Consider the following 21713-nt stretch of genomic DNA (forward strand, 5'->3'; position numbering starts at 1 on the left):
ATGTTGTAAATATTATTTAGTTTTACTTACGTTCTTTTATAATCTGTATATTTATTCACTTTTATTTATATAAACACACGTTTAATATGTATATCCAATAGCTTATTTGAAGGCAAGAACCGAATTGAAAATAACAAAAAAAAATTAGTTTTAATTTTCTATTAATATTGCATAGCATGCTGCTTTCATACAGTTTTGAATTGGTACCGTTTTTTTGTTTTGCACGACACATTGCAAGACAATGTCTTGAAAATTGTCACCTATTCGTCATAGAAGTGGTAATAAATTTAAAAGTTCGCTTTTTTGAAAAATTTCTTGGGTTCTTTGCCAAGACACACTGCAAGACATGGTCATGCAAGTTGTCGTTCATGACAATTTCGGAAATTTCGTTAACGAATCGTGCACGAATATGTCTTCGAAGACTCGATTTTCTAAGGGGTAGATATGAATATACGAGTATGTGTTCAGTTGTGCGGAAAGAATACATTTAGCAAATAAATAACTACCAACAATCCTTTTTCAATATATTTTCAAGATAAAAGCATTATATCTTCGTCTTCTTCTCTTTGATCGTTTTACATATAAAAAGATTCCAGCTAGCTAACCATTCGAATAGACCAGCCAGCCACATCAATGACATAGCATTATAAATATATCTCAAGAACATAATCTTCCTACATATATATAGAAAGCAGAGCCAAAGGATTGCAACATCCAGTTTAACCCAATATCATTCAAAAGAACAAAAAAAAAAAACAAAAAACAGAAATAGTAACAAAAACACAAAAGGCGAATACAAGACTTTGGGAAGACTACCGGAGATGATAATAATGAAGACCACACACATACAACTCCCCTTAAATTATATATACCGGCCAGTTCAATATTGTGTTTGAAACTTCTCGATATAACGCAAGGGTTTGAAATAGTTCTCCTTTTTAAATCTCCAATTTTAAGTGTTAGATATCAAAATGAAGGCAGATCGAAGGTTATGCCAAAAAAAACGAATAGCATTTTTTAGAAATATATGCATATATGTAGCTAGATAAGAAACAGTTAACAGAAGAGTGGTAATAGTCGTCGAAGATCTGCAAACAGTACTTGGTATGAATTGTATACCGTGAGATAGAGGCATCCTTGGGCATTTATTCCACCAACTAACATTTGATATTGCATAAACACTTGTCTGCAAAAATGGATTTTTCTCCTTGGAACCGTGTCGATCGTAGCAAGATATTTCGAAAAAATACGATCGCGATGCTTCAAAAGACGTTTATGAGATGGATCCAGGTGACGAATTATGAAACAATGCGTATGAGCCCGAAAATATTCCAGCTATCACCAGAAGATGCTGTAAAAGTGATCAAAACTCAGGTTTGGGAGGTGCCTCAATCGGAGTGGAAAAAATGCTTCAGGATTTGTTTTATCCTGCAGACTATTTAAGAAAACAATAAAAAATATTTTTAAGGCAAAAATTTAAAACGGACGTAACTTATTTTTTCCACAGCGGACTTTTACAGCTTATTTTTTATTTAAAGGTGAAAATCATGTCTATCGAACAAGCCATGATGTTTAAAAATCGGGTAACAAATGGTTTAAGTGAGATAAAAACGCATTAAAAAACAGGAAAATGCTTTTCCCGTGCTCTAGACTGCGAAGAAGACACCAAACTGCGTCATTATTTACTTCTAATAAGAGGGAAATGTAGTTAGCTTTACAAAATGGGGAAAAACAATGAAATCGGCTGCAAAATGCGTGAGATATGTCATCTTTAGTGTTTTAACTTTTTGGTTTTTCCTTTATAAAAGATTGGTACATTGTGCGTAGTTATTAAATACACAAATTCAAAATACACTCATACGCACTAAGGTACCAACTTTTATACTCGTAAAGGAAAAACCAAAAGGTTAAAACACAAAAAATGCTATAACTCATATATTTTTAAACCGATTTCATCGGCTTTCCTCATTTTGTAAAGCTAATTAAATTTTCTTTTTGTAAATAATTACTCCGTTTGGTGTCTTCTACGCAGCCTAGAGCACGAGGAAAAGCATTTTCTTGTTCTTAATGCGTTTTTGTCACACTTAAATCACTATAACTTAACCATTTGTTATCCGATTTTTAAAAATTATGACCTGTTCGAAAGATATGATTTTCACCTTTAAAATAAATAAGCTGTGAAAGTCCGTTGTGGAAAAAAGAAGTTATGTCCGTTTTAAGTTGAAAATCAAAGAAACCCCGTTTTTCACTACATTTGCGATTATAAAATCAAAACTAAATACATGCATCAGAACCCCTGCAAAAATTTTTTTCAACTTTTGTAGCACAGTGTAATTGGTATTTATTTCAGTACACAGATCATCAAATTGCAATGAGCTGATAAGACCCCCAATTGATGTTAAAAATTGAGATCCGAACTATAAGTATCATTATTTAATTGTATTTAAAAAATCTGCAATTTTCTGACAATGAGTAACTTGATTCGACGACCTTAATACAAGATTAAAATTGGATTTTTTATTAATATATCTTTGGCTATGATTCTCGTGGAGTCGTATTTGTCAATAATGTTTAGTTGAAATCAAAGTAGGAATCTGACAAAATAAAGGCCTGCGTACATAAGCTGCCTCGCCTGGTTGCCTTGCTTGCTTCTGATAAAATAATAAAAGAAAAAAGGGCAACCCAGTTCGAAATTTGCTCGGCTCCTTTATTCTTTTATTTTTATTATGTCAAAAATGAAGCAGGAAAGCAAGGCAACCAGGCAAAGCAGCTTATGTACCCAGGACTTAACACCTCGACTCCTTAATTATGACAACCGGTACTTAACAAAATGGCATTAGCCTTCTATAAATTCTCTTATATTTTGTGGGCAACAAAGCCTATTAAGGTTTTCTAAAATTTATACCTGCTTACTAAGATGGTTCCTACATTTTCTTTGTCAGACCGAATGTTTTCTAATAGAAAAAAAAACTATATAAAAGTCTGTGTCAAGACAAACGATTAAATAGATGTTTTCGAAAACCAATTAGAGTTTAAGTGGCCCCTAATGAAGAATTCCCTAAATATCCATATTATATGTAAAATACCTATCACCCAAATATAACACCGATTAAAGCTCACTTTTAAGGAATTTCATTTAAAGATAGTATGTTATTCCTTTCTCTCCATAGGTATTCGCAAATAACTTAACTACCAACGAACGAAATGTCTTATCCTCATGTACCCTTTTTCATAATTGATACCCTTAATTTTGAACGTTTTTGAACATTTGCAACTGGAATAGCTATTTCAATTTTTATATAGTTCTGAGTTAATTTATGGATTTGAAATGCAAATATATTGTAGGTTGATTGTTTACTGATCCTTCTTAAATATTTAAAAAAATAATTGACAATGATTTCATTTATTGTACAACAATATACAAAACAAAGCTAGGTCCTGCTCAAAACATTTGCAACTGAGAAAATTGGATTCAAAATCTGAGGAAATAATTTTTGTTTTGATAATATATTGTGAGTTAACCATTTTATTTATAATATGGACACATCTTAAAGGTATACAGTTAACTAAATAAATTAATAAATCCTTTGGAATCCTGTCTCTAAGGATAATTGTTAAATACCAAGGTTGTATTCGATATTTAATAGTGTAGAGGCCATTTTAGGGCCAAGGAACCTCCTATATGAATTTAGATCACTTAAGCGGTATTATGCTAAAACGCCCTCTTACGAGTATACGACATCTGTGGCGCGTACGTGGTGCGATGTCGACATATTATAAATCCAGTTAGTTTTTAAATCCAATAGATATCTCGATCTCATGCTTCCAGTACCATCTCTGTCTAAAAATACATCCAGGCCAATATACAACACGTTGTTCGTTTTAGGTCAACTTTCTGGCATAAGGGGACAAATTCGATTATCTTTCTACCTGGTGATCAAGTACATTTTTCAAGTCATATGACTCAAATATTGATTAAAGTCGACGAAAAGTACCTGATTTCACAACAAAAATAATTCTAAAAATTGTTTGCATAATTTATATGAAAAATTGAACATTTCCTGAAGATTACTGTTTTTCTAAAATTTGCCCATATTGGTACACCGGTATCTATGGTATGTATCGGAGCGTTTCGTACAGATTTATCCATGTAAAGTCTTTATTTAACATCTGAGATATCTGCTTAATTATTTGCATCATTATTTGATTATCCCCTGCAGTAGATATAGTTGTACATTCACTTCCTTCCCAACTTTTGCCGATTAGTATTTTTACGCGATATACAGCTCAATTTAAAATAATATACTGTCCTAATGTTTATTCTTGGACTGCGTTGGATCCAAAATTTTCAGAAATAAACATATAAACAGTTTTGCATATCTTTGATACAAATTTCGGGACATAGTTTTTTTTCTTAAAAAATTAGAAATGTCTTGTTTTCGGCATACTTTTCTGTCAAAATTAAACATAGGCGGGATAAAATGTATTCCTCATGAAAGCTTATTGCCCCCTTTTTCTGATTAAAAACAAGCTTATGTTTATACAAAAAATTCATCAAAAATGAAGTAATAGATATTCGAACACGGAGTTGCATATGTTTTGAGCAGGCTAAAATGCGTGCTCCTACGATATTTCACACATTTCTGTAATATAAGCGTTAAAAACTGAATAATCATTTTAAATCTTGAAAGTAATGAATGAAATTGCAAAAACAAATATATTTAAAAACACAAAATGTCCCTAAAAATTGTTTAAATGTAATATAGACATCTGTGTTACAAACGTTTTGAGCAGCACTGTAGTTATGTATGCGTGTACAACATAACGAAGTCATGCGATAAAGCAAGGTAAGGACATGGCAGACAAGTGCAAAGGCAAAGGCAAAAACAACTACAACAACACCATATACTAAAATACACATGATTTGCATTTCACATTTTGCAAATTGTAAATACCACTAAACTCAAGCAAAGATAAGGGAAATCGCACCAAGACAAGAAATAAACAAAAAAGACAACCTAAAAAACGGGGTCGCCACAAGGATAAGATAAAGGGCATCATGCAAAATCGTATATAACCATATAACATTCATCGTGTGAGCACGAAATTACGCCAAAGTTGAGAAACAGATAGATAACAAAATGCAGATAATAATGACGGAGTGGTTTGGAATACATGTTTCTTTTCGGTTCATACTTTCAGGAATGCTGCTACGAGGGATTTTTTAGTAAAAAAGACGAAAAACAAAGGGATTCTCATAAAGCAAAAAAAAAAAAATGATGATGATGCTTACTGGTATTTTTATGTGGAGAATCGAGCGAACAAATTGTGTGGGGTTTTCTACCATGTAACTTTAACTTTCAATCATCGTGCAAATCGAAAAACAATATCAAGTTGTGTGGCACACTCTCACTTTTTCGTCTACTCCAGTTCTTCTTTATCGGTAATGATTAGATGACTTATTGCCAAAACGTATTAGTTTTGAAACATAAGCTGATGGCCACTCTATGTGAACATTTTTTATGATAGAAAACCACGTATTCAGTGGCAATTTCCCTTTTCTGAGGGGAGACGGTCATTGATTGACTTTGTCTTTTGTCGTGAATGGATGTTTGAGTATGTGAATTCTGACCCTATGTCATCAATAATTCAAAATATTTAGTAAAGCCAGTAAAGGAAGAAATATTATGATGTGCAATGTTCTAACCAAATCGGATACTCCCTACAAGAGTTATCCTTCTTCATAGTTGAAAATTTTGAGTTTGGGGTACTCGAAGGAGTAGACTGATGTATTTGAACCTGATCGCGAAGAAATATTAAGACGTACAAAGTTTGGACCAAATCAATTGATTCGTTCGACAGTTGTTGTGCGCGCAAATTAAAGAACATAATTTGAACTTTTGGGTGAGGTACACGAAGGAGTTTTCCGATATAGTCCATCTTAGGACTTGATCTAAGTTTTTATATAAACTACGAAGTCCAAAAATTTAGGACCAAATCGGCCAAAGTTAGGACCAAATCGTTTTATCTGTTCGAGGGATATCATGCGCATAAGCCAACCAGACAGGCTGTCGGACAGATATAAATAGATTCAAAATTGTCTGAAACGAATTGCGTCCTTTGGAGAATTTTCGTGAAAATGCACCTTTGTTCTCATACAAATTACTATGGAAAGGAAAATCGCTCGTTTGTCATGGGTAACGTTAACCGATCGCCATAAAATGTCATATACATATAAGATTTTTGGATGAAATGGAAAACATTTAGGGAGTAGGAGTTCCAAAATAAAAACAAATGTTTTTGGGACTCTCTAATGTATATATTACACAAATTACTTATTTCCCCTTTTGCAATTATCCAAAAAAGTCCCAAAGCCCACATCTAACACATTCCTTAATTAGAACACATTGTGGGGTAATATTTCCACACACACTAAACAAATCCATAATGTTTATTCACTAATGTCCTAATTTCTTGGGAAATATGTCATCGAAACTCAATAGCAGAAAATCTACAATATTTTTTTATTGTTGAAAAGAAATCCATTGGATGGAATTTCTCTAAGCGCCCAGAAGAAAATGACAACCTCTAACGATAACATAATGTTTGGCATTTTAATTGGAATTGAAGCAGTATCAGCAGCAGGCAACATAGCTGCTGACCTACTAACCAATAGAGAGTGTACATCATACCAGCCTGCTATCATTAACACTAAATTTGAATTTCCCAAACAAAAACAAGAACACATTATTACTTCAGTAAATATTTTAATTAGAGGCAGAATACAAGAAGACAAGAGGTTTATTGGGAGAATTTTTTGGACAAGGCTTGATAGAATGTGTTCCTGTTTAATATAAGAAGTTCCTGTGTTATATAGAGCAATTGCCTGTCTGACTGCTTAAATTCATGTTATGCATGAATGAAATGAGATTGTTGTTCCAAACACATGCCAAACAAATACCCACACAAATCAGCATACATATGTATATTCGTGGTACATTCACATTTACTTATAATCATACGTCCTGCTTAATAAATTCCTTATTATGCTACTTCCACTTTTAACTACTCTCTCTCATTTGTTGTTGTGTGGCAGGCGCACCATGCAACATTATAAGTTCCACAAGCAGCAACTAAGCAATAATGAAAGTTATTGCTGTCCGGTGTTGTTGTTGCTGTTACTATTCGAGTTATGTGACATGGTGGTAAGTACATACTATAATGTTTTGCATGTTTAACACCAGGGACACACAAAGCTCATATTCTGTCTACGTCTCCCGTTCAATACACTCATACTTGACCTCAGGAGTTACAATCCATTTGTGTGTAGTTGTTGTTGCTGTTTAGTTGCTTTTTTGTTATTAACACAATAAATATCTTAATAAAGTGCTAGCTTTTACTATAACTAAAATGTGCTGGCACTAGAAGTAAGGTCGTGAGGCCAGAGCATGAAACCATCATTGCATGTCTGCCTCAACACCGACGCACCACTTCGTTAGGGCAATGTGTTATTAAAGATATAAAAACGGAAACTAATATACATGTCACAAATAGTTTAATTTGTTTGCTAATATGAAAAGCAATGTTTGTTCTCAAACTAAACATTCGAATAAACATGTGTAAAGCTGTTGGTATCGTTTGCATAGAGTGAGAGATAGGAAGGTGGATAGTTATATTTTGAGTCCCTTAGTTACGAGGAATCAAAGGTAGAAGAGATGAACGTTGTATAAGAAACAATCTTGCGGTAAGCACCAAAACGAAATTCTACAGAGAACAGTCGATGGAAAAGGAGAGGGCAAATGTATTTTCTAAACAAGTAAATCATAATCATTTGGATTTGCAGACAGCTATATAATCTCAGCTTACGACTTTACGAAAAACAATAATAAGATACCTACCCCACAAACGCCTAAACCTGTGGAACTAATAATCCCACTGACAGTGGATCATTATGTCAGGAGGCATGGGCTTGCCAACGAAAAGGTTGTATTGTTGTAATAAGCTACAAAAAATTTTCAAAACAATCCGAAGAATGTCTTTAAAATTTTTAAACTTTTATGAGAGGGGGAGCCAAAATATCGGACTAATATAGTCCATATTCGAACTTAATATGTGCCTGGAAGTAACATTTTTATTGGTATCGACCAAATCAATTGATCTTTTCTAGTGCCATCGTGGTCACAAGCCAGACAGACGGACAGTGGTAAATCGAGTCTTAATTGTCCGATAATTATTTTGATTTGGCACACAAAAAATTTAGAAACAAATTTAAGGCTGAGGGTATAATAAAATTGGATAATATTTAGAGTTTACCTTCAATATAAAAATGAATATATTATTGGTTGTATCAGATTTATGTTATAAGACAACTATAAATAATTGAAATAGCACTCCTCGCCTAACAACATTCACGTTTTGCAAATATTAGACAACATTAAACAAACTACCTACATACAAGTTCCCACACAGCCACTCAAAGTGCCAAACACTGGTTGAAAAATGATAGGATGTGGGGAGAATTACACGTACCACTTAAATTTTGTTGTTAGGTTCGTGAGATGACCAAGTTCTTGAACAAAATTGATATTGGTACCATGAATCCAGAAATGTCGTCGCACAAAGCAGAAACGGTGTGCCACCAGCTTTCTGCTGTGGACATTGAAATCTTCAGTCAGGAATCCACAAGGCTATCTACAAGGATGCTCCTCTGGTGAAAGAAAACTCCTAAGGCACGCTTTATTGGAGAAGTTACCACAAACACGTTGATCGATTTGAATATCAGGCCACACTATGTTGTGAGTTCATATTAACGGTGGCCAAAAGTACACAAGTACTTATTGTTGGATTACAATCCTAAGGACAAACAATATGGTAGGTTGTTTCACATTTTGATATAGTTCCATAGAACGGGACCGCCCTATTGTCGGTATTTTTAAGGTTTTGACTGTAATGTAAAATCGATAAACTAAATAGTACAAGCAGGTAAGCACCATATAATCACAATTTACTTCCAAACAAAAGAAAAGCCATGTTATGTAATGGTAATTCAAAGCAACTTATTTATATGAAAATCCCTCCAGCTATTTTTCTTGTTTTTGGATTTTTCTCTCTATGAACATTGCTGTTTCAGAATCCGCAAAAACTGCCCGGGTGTACTGCTTACACCACTTAAAGTTAGTTAATGCGCACCGTATTATTTTAAGTTGGAAACTGGGACATATCGTTCCACTACGTAGGGTACCCCCCTCACAAAGAGCAATTTAAAGCCTGTTCGAGGATCCTTTAGATATTCCTATGGAAGGTACTCCTTATGGCCCTGTTTACGTCAATATTAAGTTTCTCGTGGCAAGTCCAAAAAACTGTAAATTATATCGTGACAAAATAATATGCCCTTTCAAAATGGGCTATGTCGGTCCATTCCTTCAGATACTGCAACACTTTTAAGCATTAATCCATATCCATATTTTTGTCGACAAGTTCAAACGTCCAAAGAGGGACACAAAATTTTATAGCCCCCTAAATACATAATCTTTGAGGAAAAGCATTTTGGTTGTGTAGCCAGTATTTGATCTGTCCATAGATAAAAGTTGAATCTCGCATAGGTTGAGAGTACATATATCTCTTTCCGCAAGGCAGACTGATAGTTTTTTATTTGTTTTTTTTTTATTTCATGTTACTGCTGTTACTTATTTCCTTTATTCTAAATATGTATTGTATTATAAATAAATATATATGTATTAAAACTAAAATTTGGCCACTCTAATATCTCCACCCCCACCACATACATACCCACATAAAACTTTGCAAAAATAAGTTCACAAAAATAGCGATAGTAGTATATGGGACCCATATTATGGGTATATGGTAATATTGTTGTGTTTTTATGAATGAATTTGTTTATGCCGGTGTTTCTCGTGTTCCACACTTCTCTTCGCACATAAGCTGAACAAGAACACCCAAAAGAGAAAAATAATAGTGGTGACAAAGCAAAGCTTCAAAGAGGAAACAGAAAAAAAAACAAAATACTTGGTCTAAAACATATTAAGAGGCCAAAAGACCTTAAAGTAAAGCCAATAGGGCATTGCGAAAAAAGAACATGGGTAAACACCATCAGGATAGCAACTAACAACTAACCTGCAAAACAAAAGGCAGAAGGAGGATGGACAAAAGAAGCGATTGTGTGACAGAGGAATACCTAAAGGCTTTGTACATGACATGGACATATGAGTAGGACAAAATGTCGTACAAAGCTTTGGTTGGCTTATGGAAAAGTGTAAAGGAACCAAGAGCAGGTCGAATACAATATAATATGGACAAAATGCTTGGTTTGTTAGATAGGCCAAGAGACAAGTAGATGAATGCCTCGACATTATTAAACCAAAACAGAACTTAAGAGAATTAAATAGGTGGTGTAAAATGTTTTTGTTTTGTTGGTCAAATAACGTATGGACTGGCTGGTCATTGCACAGTGGATCCACCCATTGGCCAAAAATAAAAAAAATGTATGTCGAAATTTTGGTACAACATCGGGCAACTCTGACAGCTATGACATGGACCTTTTTAAAAATATATTAGTTTTTGTTTCATTCGAACGCGTTCATCTTAAGAATAGCTTTAAAAATTTTTAAGTGCAAGTAAATATATTCAAAATATCGCGAAACTTATATGTTTAGCAAAATATTATAGTGGATTTTAAAGGAGGAGGTAATAGCTTAATTTTCATTAAGAAATAGTGTTTTAGCGTGTTGTGGATTTCTAGTTAGCTGCATATTTTCTTAGTGTATTTTGTACATAAATTTGACCTAAGGGTTTAGTCATGATGCCCACCAGTGCCCACCTGGGGAATAATTTTCCAAAGTAGTTCATGGATTTAAGATTATTTAGTATAAAAATCAGCTGCCATCTAGTGCCAGACTATAAATGGTGGCCGCTGACTAAAGCTGCCCTAGGATAGGGTTTCTATGGATATATTAGCGTATAACTCTGTTATCTGACCACGTACATTAACATAATTGGCATCAGTGGCAAGATAAAGAAATCTTCTTCCAAATTTGTCTTACGTTGGCGGTACGTGCCTTTCAGGAAGAACGCTTAAGATCGATATTAACAATTTTAGCAATTTTTAGACAAAAATGTTGATTTTTTTAATCCGCTAAATTGGTTCGATTTTATGTTGTTTTGGAGACTGTTTTGTTTCCCCAAGCCTATTTTTGCATCATAAGAAAATCGGGACCTTTGTTCATGTCATTTTGCATTAACAGCATAAAACAATTCCTATCGTATACCCCCTCCATAGGGGAAAGGGGGGAGAATGTTACGCTCGTGGTTTCTTAAAACACTCTTCGCAGCAGCACAAAGCTGTAACCGGCGCATTGGCTTGATTTTTACACTCTAAATATTTTTGGCCACTTTCTCCATACAAGTGGATCCACTGTGCATTGTTATAAAGAGTTTGTTAAGCATGGATATTCACAGTTATATATATGCCCACATTTGCCAAAAAATTGTTATGTGGGCCACAAAATATTCATAAAAAAAACATAATAAGCAGTGGGATGTCCCGCCAAGCAAAAATACGGCAGAAAATGTGTGTAATTTGTTCTTTGGGCTTAAAGAGCATAAACAGATACTCACAAAAAAGAACATAAAAGTAAACGACCACACAATCACCTGACAATAACAAAGACTACTGGCCAAGTGGGTTAATTTTTTTTTGAAGTCTTCATCATTCTGTTCCTAGATTCGGTATCACATATGTTCATGTTATGATGCTACTGCTGCTGCAGGATTATGTGTTAGCATGTACGATTATGCAAAAAACTGTTGGGCGATGTTTTTGCTGCCGCTGTTTAAGCATTTAAGTAATTTGCTCATATGTCGCTTTTTGTTGTTGCAAAATCGTGCTTTTTTCTATAACACGTTCATCCTGTTGCTCCATAATTTGTTATCTTCCGCTTTTGAGCCTTTGCTACTGGTAAGAAAATATTCGCTTGAGAGAAATGTAGCTTTATAATTCATTACCTTTGAGACTCAATTTTATTTTAAGCTACATGGAGCATATGATTTGGTTTTCTTTGTTTCATTCCACAACACGAATTTTTGACTTTTTGAAAGAGTTAATCTTAAGAATAACAGAAGTATGTATAGCCCATATAACGGTATCTCCCGAATTTTAGAAATCTTCTTGCTCCAGTGAGCAAGACTTAAATTTCCAAATTCATACCGACTAAATTCCTGACAAACTAGGGCATATAACTCTTACTTTTAACCTCATTGATACTTTTTAACCTACACCCACTTTGAACCACTGGGCACCTAATAAGTAGTAGAAGTAGATCTACATTAATATTTGTTAAAACTTTAACCACACGTATAGTACTAAGTATCTGTCTGTCTGCCTAACTTGCTGTTATGTCAGTCGCCTTTTGCTGGGTACTAGCTAAAAATACATAATAGAACAAGAGCAGCAACAACTACTTGAAGTCCTGCTTCATGCTTTCTGTTTTTTCTTTCTTTATATTATAACCCAGTATTAAAGTTGTTCCTCTTTTACTTTTACTTGAAGTAATTGCTTTGCGGTTTTTTATTTGAATTTATGTTGTTCCAAAGAGAACAAGGAAACCCTGCCTGGTTGGTAACTTTGCTAACAGGACAGTATACCTATGTATGTAAAATAAACTATGATGATGAGGATGGGGAGGACGAGTAAGACACTGACGACGAGTAAGACACTGACGACGAGTAACCACGTGAATAGTTCCGACAAACATAGCAAGGCATACAACGCACTGGTGTCTGGCTAAGTTGACATTATAACAGGCGACACTAATACCTGACAAACTGCCAGCAATAGTTGAGTTGAGTGCGCATCTGTGTGTATGTGCACACTTTCAAGTGAGTTTGTTGGACCAAGAACAAGAAGGTTATGGCGTTGAGAGTGGTGCATGCATAAGTGAATAATGCACCAAAGTCGGCTGATAGCTGGTAGACAAATTTAAAAATTTTTATTTCGTCGGTTTTCTCAACGGTAGCTTATATTACCATGGCTCGGTTTCGGCAGTGGGTTGCTTGTCCTTGGCTTATGAGTCACTTAAGTCATTTGTAAGTTAACCAAACACACTATCTAGCGACGTGAATAACAACATATATACGCAAGATGTTATGTATGTTTGTTTTTTGCTGTCGAATCCTTTAACCGCTTCAAACTTTTCTTCTTTACAAAAAATGTCGCATGATTTGCGGTCTTTGTTAAGCTTTACAAACATAAGCAATTGGATTACCTTGAAACGTCACATATACAAGATCACCACATAAACCCTTCCCGCCTACTTAAATTATGTACAGATTGCAGTTGGGCAGATTTTTTTAACTTTTTTTTTTTTTTTTTTGAAGCAAAGGCAATTAATTTTATAAACTGCAAATCCACATCAAATTTGTGCCAGTCTACCAACCAAACGCGCATCCCTGCCACCAAAAAATTATTGTTTCGCCATGAGTAATTTTTGGTGCAACATAGCTGTGGTGTTCTTTAAAGGATTACAAGTTACATTCTTGTTGTTTGCCCTCTTCTTTCCCTGCACTCGTGTCTTTGGTAAAACTGTCATTTCCTCTGAGTCAGCTTAAGAGAAAGCAGAGAAGAGAACATGGCTAAAACCGTTTATCTGCGGTTATCGCTTCGCGAGTTGTATTGCCATTTGCAAAAATGGTGGCAGCAGGAGCATACGGATAAAGGCGATGATGAGGTTGCAGCTGCTGGTAGGTCGCCTTGATTATTGCCTTCGCAGATTTTTTTCTCCCTCTGTCTGTCTATTAGACTATCATGCTGGTGTTGACGGTATCACACTATTTGGTCAAAGCAAGTAATTAGGTAAAGGTGTTGAGACAATTTTGAATTTAAAACTGTTTGCAAAAGTACCCTCAGGAAAGAGGTACAACTTTAAATTGGCCACATTGGAGACTTCAAGAGAGGTTTTCTCATGTGAGGTCTTCTATTCTATGGGAGACCTAATTGGGGATCCTCTATTCTAAAGAAGACATCAAGTAAGGTCCTCTTTTCTATAGGAGACATTAAATGATGTCTTTTAATCTATAGGATACCTCAAGTGAGGTATCCTATCCAATAAGATTCATTGGGAGACCTGAAGTGAGGTTTTCCATTCTCTAGCAGACCTCAAGTGAGGTCTTATATTCTATGGAAGACCTCAAGTGAGGCATTCTATTCTATAGGAGACTTCAAGTGATGTCCTCTATTCTATAGGGACCTCAAGTGAGCTTCTCTGTTCTATAGGGACCTTATATGAGATCTTCTATTGAATGGAAGACCTCAAGTAAAGTCCTCTATTCTAAAGTGGACATTGAGTGAGGTCATTCTATTCTAAAGATGTCTCAAGTGAGATTTTCCATTTTATAGCTGTCCTCAAGAGAAGTCTTCGATTCTATAAGAGACATTAAGTCATGTTTTCTGTTCTATGGGAGACCTCAAGTGAGGCTTTCTAGACTTTAATTACAGTCATCTATTCTATAGGAGACCTCACCTGATATCATCTATTCTCTAGGAGCCCTCAACTGTGGTCTTATATTCTATTGGTGATCTAAGTTTTGGCCAATTCGATGATGTGTTTATTTATAAACTTATGTACATGTATAACTTAAGTCAGCCTACTTCTCTGTAATGATGAAATAATGCTCTTTTTATTGGTTAAATTTCCACTATGATCTGCAACCGTTATATTCAATCCACTTTTGAAAACTACTTCCCCATATGTTGTTTCTGCTGCACAAGCTCTACTCTTTAATGTAAATGTAAGGAAGCATACAAAAGTACATACGAATATGTAATCACAAAATACGAATGTATTTCCATATCACATTAAGCTAAATTTTGATATGCGTTGAAGCATATGTTTCGAATTGTGGGAATTTTGCTTTCGAAAAAAAACAACGCTTGAATTTTTATATGTGTGTCAGTTAAAGGTTAAATATATTACCAACAAAAAATTATTATTGAATCTGGGTTTTTTTTATTTAATTTGTTCCAATTCATCAATGTACCGAATACTGAGTATGAATGAATGTGTCACAATTTGGCAAAAAATGTTGTATGTGTGGAGAATTTAATAAAAAATAGCATGTCAACTTGGGTATTGTTTATCTACATTGACAGATTAGAAAAATTCGACAATTAGTTGCAAATTAAAAAATGAATACATGTGTATGGCTGAACATATGTATGTAGGTATGTATGCATGTATGTATATTGTTATAAGACAAATACATAATTAAAAATGTAAATTGATTTAATTTGTGAGTTATTGGAAAATTAATTGGGAATTGTAACATAGGGGAATTTTAAGACGTTATTTTTTATTTACAGTGCTAAGAATGTTACTAACTTACTTGGGTGGCCCAATGCAGAACGTTTGCCCCATAATATAAAATACTTATACAATACCGGGTCTCCTATAAATAGCATACCTCAGTTGAGGTTTCCTATAGAATATCAGATCCTGTAGAAGAGCTGATCAAATATTAGATCACCTATAGAAAAACAGACAGTTGAGGTTTCCTATAAAATAGCCGACCTCAGTTAAGGGTTCCAATAGAAAGCAGGCTTCAGTTGCGGTCTCCTATGGAATATCATATTTCAGTTGAGGTCTCCTATAAAATAGCAGATCTCAGTTGATGTCTCCTGTAGAATATAAGACCTCAGTTGAGGCCTCTTATAGGATAGAAGATCTCAGTTAAGATATCCTAGAAAATAGCAGTTCTCTGTTGGATATCCTATAGAACAAGATACCTCTTCTATAGAAGCCCTCTGATTTCTATAGAAGAGCAAACCTCAGTTGAGACCCTTTATGGAATAGAAGACCTCAGTTGAGGTGTACTATATAGAGTAGGAAGTCCTCAGTACAGGAGTCAAAGTACGTTCCCGTATAGAATGGAGGAGCTCAATTGAGGTCGCTTATAGAACAGAGGGGCTTGATTGAGGTCTCCTTTAGAAAAGATGAGCTCAAATGAGGTCTTCTATAGAATAGAGGAGTTCAATTGAGGTGTTCTACAGAAATGGAGCTCAATTGAGGTCTCCTACAGAATAAATGATCTTAATTGAGGTAATCTACAGAATAGAAAAGCTCAGTTGAGATTTTCTTTAGAAAACAACATCGTAAATTTTCTTATAGAATAACAGATCTCAGTAGAGGTCTCCTATAGACTACCAGACCTCAGATTAGGTCTGCTGTAGAATAACACACCTCAGTTAAGATCTCCCATAAAATAGCACACCTCAGTTCAGGAATTCTATGGAATGACATACCCCATTTCAGGTCTTCCATGGAATAGCAGACCCAATCTTAGTTGAGGTCTCCTGTAGAACAGCGGACCTCATTTGAACTCTCCTATGGAATAGTAGACCCCAGTTGAGGGCTTCTATTGAAGAGCAGACCTCAGCTGAGGTCTCCCATTGAATAGCACTCGTCAGTAGAGATCCCGTATAGAATAGAAGTCCTCAGTAGAGGAGTCCAGGTGATTTCCCTTATAAAATAGAAGAGATCAATTGAGTTCTCTATAGAATGGAGGACCTTAACTGATGTCTCCTATAAAATAGATCACCTTCATTGAAATATACTTTAGAATAAATTAGCTCAGTATGGCTCTCCTATAGAATAAAATACCACAATTGAGGTCTTCTATAGAATAGATGAGTTCAATCGAGTTCTTCTATTTAGTAGAGGAGTTTCATTAAGGTGGCCTACAGAAGAGAAAAACTCAATTGCGGTTCAACTGAGATCTCCTATGGAATGGATGAGCTCAATTGATGTTTCCTATAGAATACAGGAGCTTAATTGATGTTTCCTATAGAATAGAGGAGCTCAATTGAGGTCTCCTATAGAAGAGAGGAGCTCAATTGATGTCTCCTATAGTATAGAGGAGCTTAATTGTGGTATCCTATAGAATAGAGGAGCTCAATTGAGGTCTCCTATAGAATAGAGGAGCTCAATTGAGATCTCCTATAGAATAGAGGAGCTCAATTGAGGTCTCCTATAGAATAGAGGAGCTCAATTGAGATCTCCTATAGAATAGAGGAGCTCAATTGAGGTCTCCTATAGAATAGAGGAGCTTAATTGAGGTCTCCTATAAAATAGATGAGTTTAATTGAGGTCTCCTATAGAATAGAGGAGCTCAATTGAGGTCTCCTATAGAATAGAGGAGCTCAATTGAGGTCTCCTATAGAATAGAGGAGCTCAATTGAGGTCTCCTATAGAATAGAGGAGCTCAATTGAGGTCTCCTATAGAATAGAGGAGCTTAATTGAGGTCTCCTATAAAATAGATGAGTTTAATTGAGGTCTCCTATAGAATAGAGAAGCTCAATTGAGGTCTCCTATAGAATAGAGGAGCTCAATTGAGATCTCCTATAGAATAGAGGAGCTCAATTGAGGTCTCCTATAGAATAGAGGAGCTTAATTGAGGTCTCCTATAAAATAGATGAGTTTAATTGAGGTCTCCTAAAGAATAGAGGAGCTTAATTGAGGTCTCCTATAAAATAGATGAGTTTAATTGAGGTCTCCTATAGAATAGAGGAGCTCAATTGAGGTCTCCTATAAAATAGATGAGTTTAATTGAGGTCTCCTATAGAATAGAGGAGCTTAATTGAGGTCTCCTATAGAATAGAGGAGCTCAATTGAGATCTCCTATAGAATAGAGGAGCTCAATTGAGGTCTCCTATAGAATAGAGGAGCTTAATTGAGGTCTCCTATAAAATAGTTGAGTTTAATTGAGGTCTCCTATAGAATAGAGGAGCTCAATTGAGGTCTCCTATAGAATAGAGGAGCTCAATTGAGGTATCCTATAGAATAGAGGAGCTCAATTGAGGGCTCCTATAGAATAGAGGAGCTCAATTGAGGTCTCCTATAGAATAGAGGAGCTCAATTGAGGTCTCCTATAGAATAGAGGAGCTCAATTGAGGTCTCCTATAGAATAGAGGAGCTCAATTGAGGTCTCCTATAGAATAGAGGAGCTCATTTGAGGTCTCCTATAGAATAGAGGAGCTCAATTGAGGTCTCCTATAGAATAGAGGAGCTCAATTGAGGTCTCCTATAGAATAGAGGAGCTCAATTGAGGTCTCCTATAGAATAGAGGAGCTCAATTGAGGTCTCCTATAGAATAGAGGAGCTTAATTGAGGTCTCCTATAAAATAGATGAGTTTAATTGAGGTCTCCTATAGAATAGAGGAGCTCAATTGAGATCTCCTATAGAATAGAGGAGCTCAATTGAGGTCTATAGAATAGAGGAGCTTAATTGAGGTCTCCTATAAAATAGATGAGTTTAATTGAGGTCTCCTATAGAATAGAGGAGCTCAATTGAGGTCTCCTATAGAATAGAGGAGCTCAATTGAGGTCTCCTATAGAATAGAGGAGCTCAATTGAGGTCTCCTAAAGAATAGAGGAGCTTAATTGAGGTCTCCTATAAAATAGATGAGTTTAATTGGGGTCTCCTATAGAATAGAGGAGCTCAATTGAGGTCTCCTATAGAATAGAGGAGCTCAATTGAGATCTCCTATAGAATAGAGTAGCTCAATTGAGGTCTCCTATAGAATAGAGGAGCTTAATTGAGGTCTCCTATAAAATAGGTGAGTTTAATTGAGGTCTCCTATAGAATAGAGGAGCTCAATTGACGTCTCTTGTAGAATAGTGAAGCTCAATTGAGGTCTCCTATAGAATAGAGGAGCTCAATTGAGGTCTCCTATAGAATAGAGGAGCTTAATTGAGGTCTCCTATAAAATAGATGAGTTTAATTGAGGTCTCCTATAGAATAGAGGAGCTCAATTGTGGTCTCCTATAGAATAGAGGAGCTCAATTGAGGTCTCCTATAGAATAGAGGAGCACAATTGAGGTCTCCTATAGAATAGAGGAGCTCAATTGAGGTCTCCTATAGAATAGAGGAGGTCAATTGAGGTCTCCTATAGAATAGAGGAGCTCAATTAAGGTCTCCTATAGAATAGAGGAGCTCAATTGGGGTCTCCTATAGAATAGAGGAGCTCAATTGAGGTCTCCTATACAATAGAGGAGCTCAATTGAGGTCTCCTAAAGAATAGAGGAGCTCAATTGAGATCTCCTACAGAATAGAGGAGCTCAATTGAGGACTCCTATAGAATAGAGGAGCTCAATTCAGGTTTCCAATAGAATAAAGGAGTACAATTGAGGTCTTCTATAAAATAGAGAAGCTCAATTGAGGTCCCTTGTAAAATAGTGGAGCCCAATTGAGGTCCCTATAGAATATGGGAGCTCAGTTTGGGTTTCATATAGAATAGAGAAGCACAATTGAGGTCTTCTATAAAGTATAGAAGGTTAATTGAGGCCTCCTACAAAATAGATGAGCTTAGTTGAGGTACACTATAGAATAGATTAGCTCAATTGAAGTCCCCTATAGAATAGAGGAGCTCGATTGAGGTATCCTACATAATAGAGAACCTCAATTAAGGTCCCTTGTAGAATAGTGGAACTCAATTGAGGCCTCCTATAGAATAAGGGGCTCAGTTTGGGTCCCCTATAGAATAGAGGAGCACAATTGAAAAGCTCAATTGACGTCTCTTGTAGAATAGTGAAGCTCAATTGAGGTCACCTGTAGAATTTAGGAGCTCAATTGAGGTTTCCTGTAGAATAGAGAATATCAATTGAGGTATTCTATGGAATAGATGAGCTCATGTGAGGTATCTTTTATAATAGGACAGCTCAATTGTGGTTTCTTATAGAATAGAGGAGCTTAAATGATTTCAAATCGAATAGAAGAGATCAATTGAAGTCTAATATAGACTGGAAGATCTCGACTTTACGATAAAACATACGCGAAGAAATCCTAGTTAATAACATCAAATAAATTTATAGTTTTAAGGCTCCACCCAACCATTTTCAACAATACCTCCTCTTTAAATTAGTATTTTGTAAACATGGCACACTAATGCCACACAAGTTGAAGTGTAACTGGACACTGGAAGTCGTTGTCTTTAATATTCTATGTCGGAGATTTGTTCTATACTCTTGGCTGCAACATTGTTAAACATTCATACATTACAATTCATTAAGAAGATACTTGTGTACACATATTTATAAACATTCATATGATTGTACACATAACACAAAATACAGATATGTGTAATATCTAACATGTTTGCCGAAAATCATGAGAACCGTATTGTTTGATGTAACCCTAGATATTCATGTGTATTAGGGACAGATGGGGAACATTTTTTAAGTACACTAATTGGAAGGAAATTTCTGAAAAAATTCCAGAAACAAATTACAGTCTAGCAATACTCTTTCCGAATATTTACAAGTTATTACGTGGCTTTTCCCTTTAGCGACACTGTCCTTGCAAAATTGTCATCTTAATTCAAATTTTAAGTAATTAATTATTTTCAATTACTTCCTATTTCTACCCTATTAAATGTGAATACAAAATGTTCTTCGATACACCACATTATGCACAAGTTTCTGAATCGAATTCACAATTGATAGATTCAATTGATGAGGACTCATGATACCAGTCGTAATAGCAAATATAAATTCAATGGATTCTATAGGTGCGGAGATAAAGCGAAAGAATGATTGAATGATTGGACGAATGAATGGCTGTGTTGAATGGTGGAGTGCCAATATGGAGAATAACAATATTTGCCTCCATCGATTTAATCGATAATCAATTGGCAAGAGGTGGGTAATGAATGAAGTTTTAATGATACCCTCTCCACTATTATGTTATTGCTGTTGTCATTCGGACTAACTGTTATCCAATATGATGCTGAGAGAAGCTATTCTCGTCGTTGTTGTTATTTGCTTTATAATAATCAGCATCAGCAAGCATTTTGAGGATTGCAAGAGTAAAATTAATATTCATTAAAAACACAACAACAATAAAATTAAATAAAAAAACAAAATCAAATAAAAACCAGTGAGGAAAGGATCAAAGTCGGGCGGGACCGACTATATGATACCCTACACCACTGTGAATATGTAAAATATAAATCGGAGCTATATCCAGATCTTAACCGATTTTGATATAATTTGGCACATTTATTTCCAGACCGAATTCAGTCACACATTCCAAATATCACTGAAATCAGACTTATATATCGTGTTTGGAGCAGAAAAAAAACGAAATCGGCCGAAAATATATATGGGTGCTATGTCCAAATCTGAACCGATTTCGATATAATTTGGCACATTTATTTCTAGACTGAATTCAGTCACACGTTCCAAATTTCATCGAAATCGGAAATATATAGCGTGTTTGGTACACAAAATACGTGAAATCGGTCGAAAATATATACGGGAGCTATATCCAAATCGGAACCGATTTCGATATAATTTGGCACACTTATTTCTAGACCGAATTCAGTCAAACATTTCAAATTTCATCAAAATCGGACGTATATAGCGTGTTTGGTGCAGCAAATACGTGAAATCGGGCGAAAATAATGGGAGCTATATCCAAATCTGAACCGATTTTCACCAAAAGCAATAGCGTTCTTCCGACGGCTAAAAAATGATATTCCCCAATTTTCAGCGAAATCGGTCAACAAATGCGACCTGTATGTTGCGAACGGACGGAGGGACGGACATGCATAAATCGACTCAGAAAGTGATTCTATGTATATCCCTAGAAGGAACTATGGGTCTATCTCGCTTCCTTTTGTATGTTACATACAAATGCACTAACA

The 21713-nt window shown here is 35.2% G+C and overlaps 1 long non-coding RNA gene across 1 annotated transcript in view; it reads right to left on the reverse strand.

Annotated features, from left to right (window-relative positions):
* The window catches only part of LOC141389715 (uncharacterized), a 100937-nt gene that overhangs the window by 24144 nt on the left and 55080 nt on the right, over positions 1 to 21713 (reverse strand). The gene's annotated exons all lie outside the window — the stretch shown is intronic.

The sequence above is a fragment of the Musca autumnalis genome, unplaced genomic scaffold (genome assembly GCF_047663935.1).
Source record: "Musca autumnalis isolate F117 unplaced genomic scaffold, ASM4766393v1 scaffold_1, whole genome shotgun sequence".
Classification (NCBI taxonomy): domain Eukaryota; kingdom Metazoa; phylum Arthropoda; class Insecta; order Diptera; family Muscidae; genus Musca; species Musca autumnalis.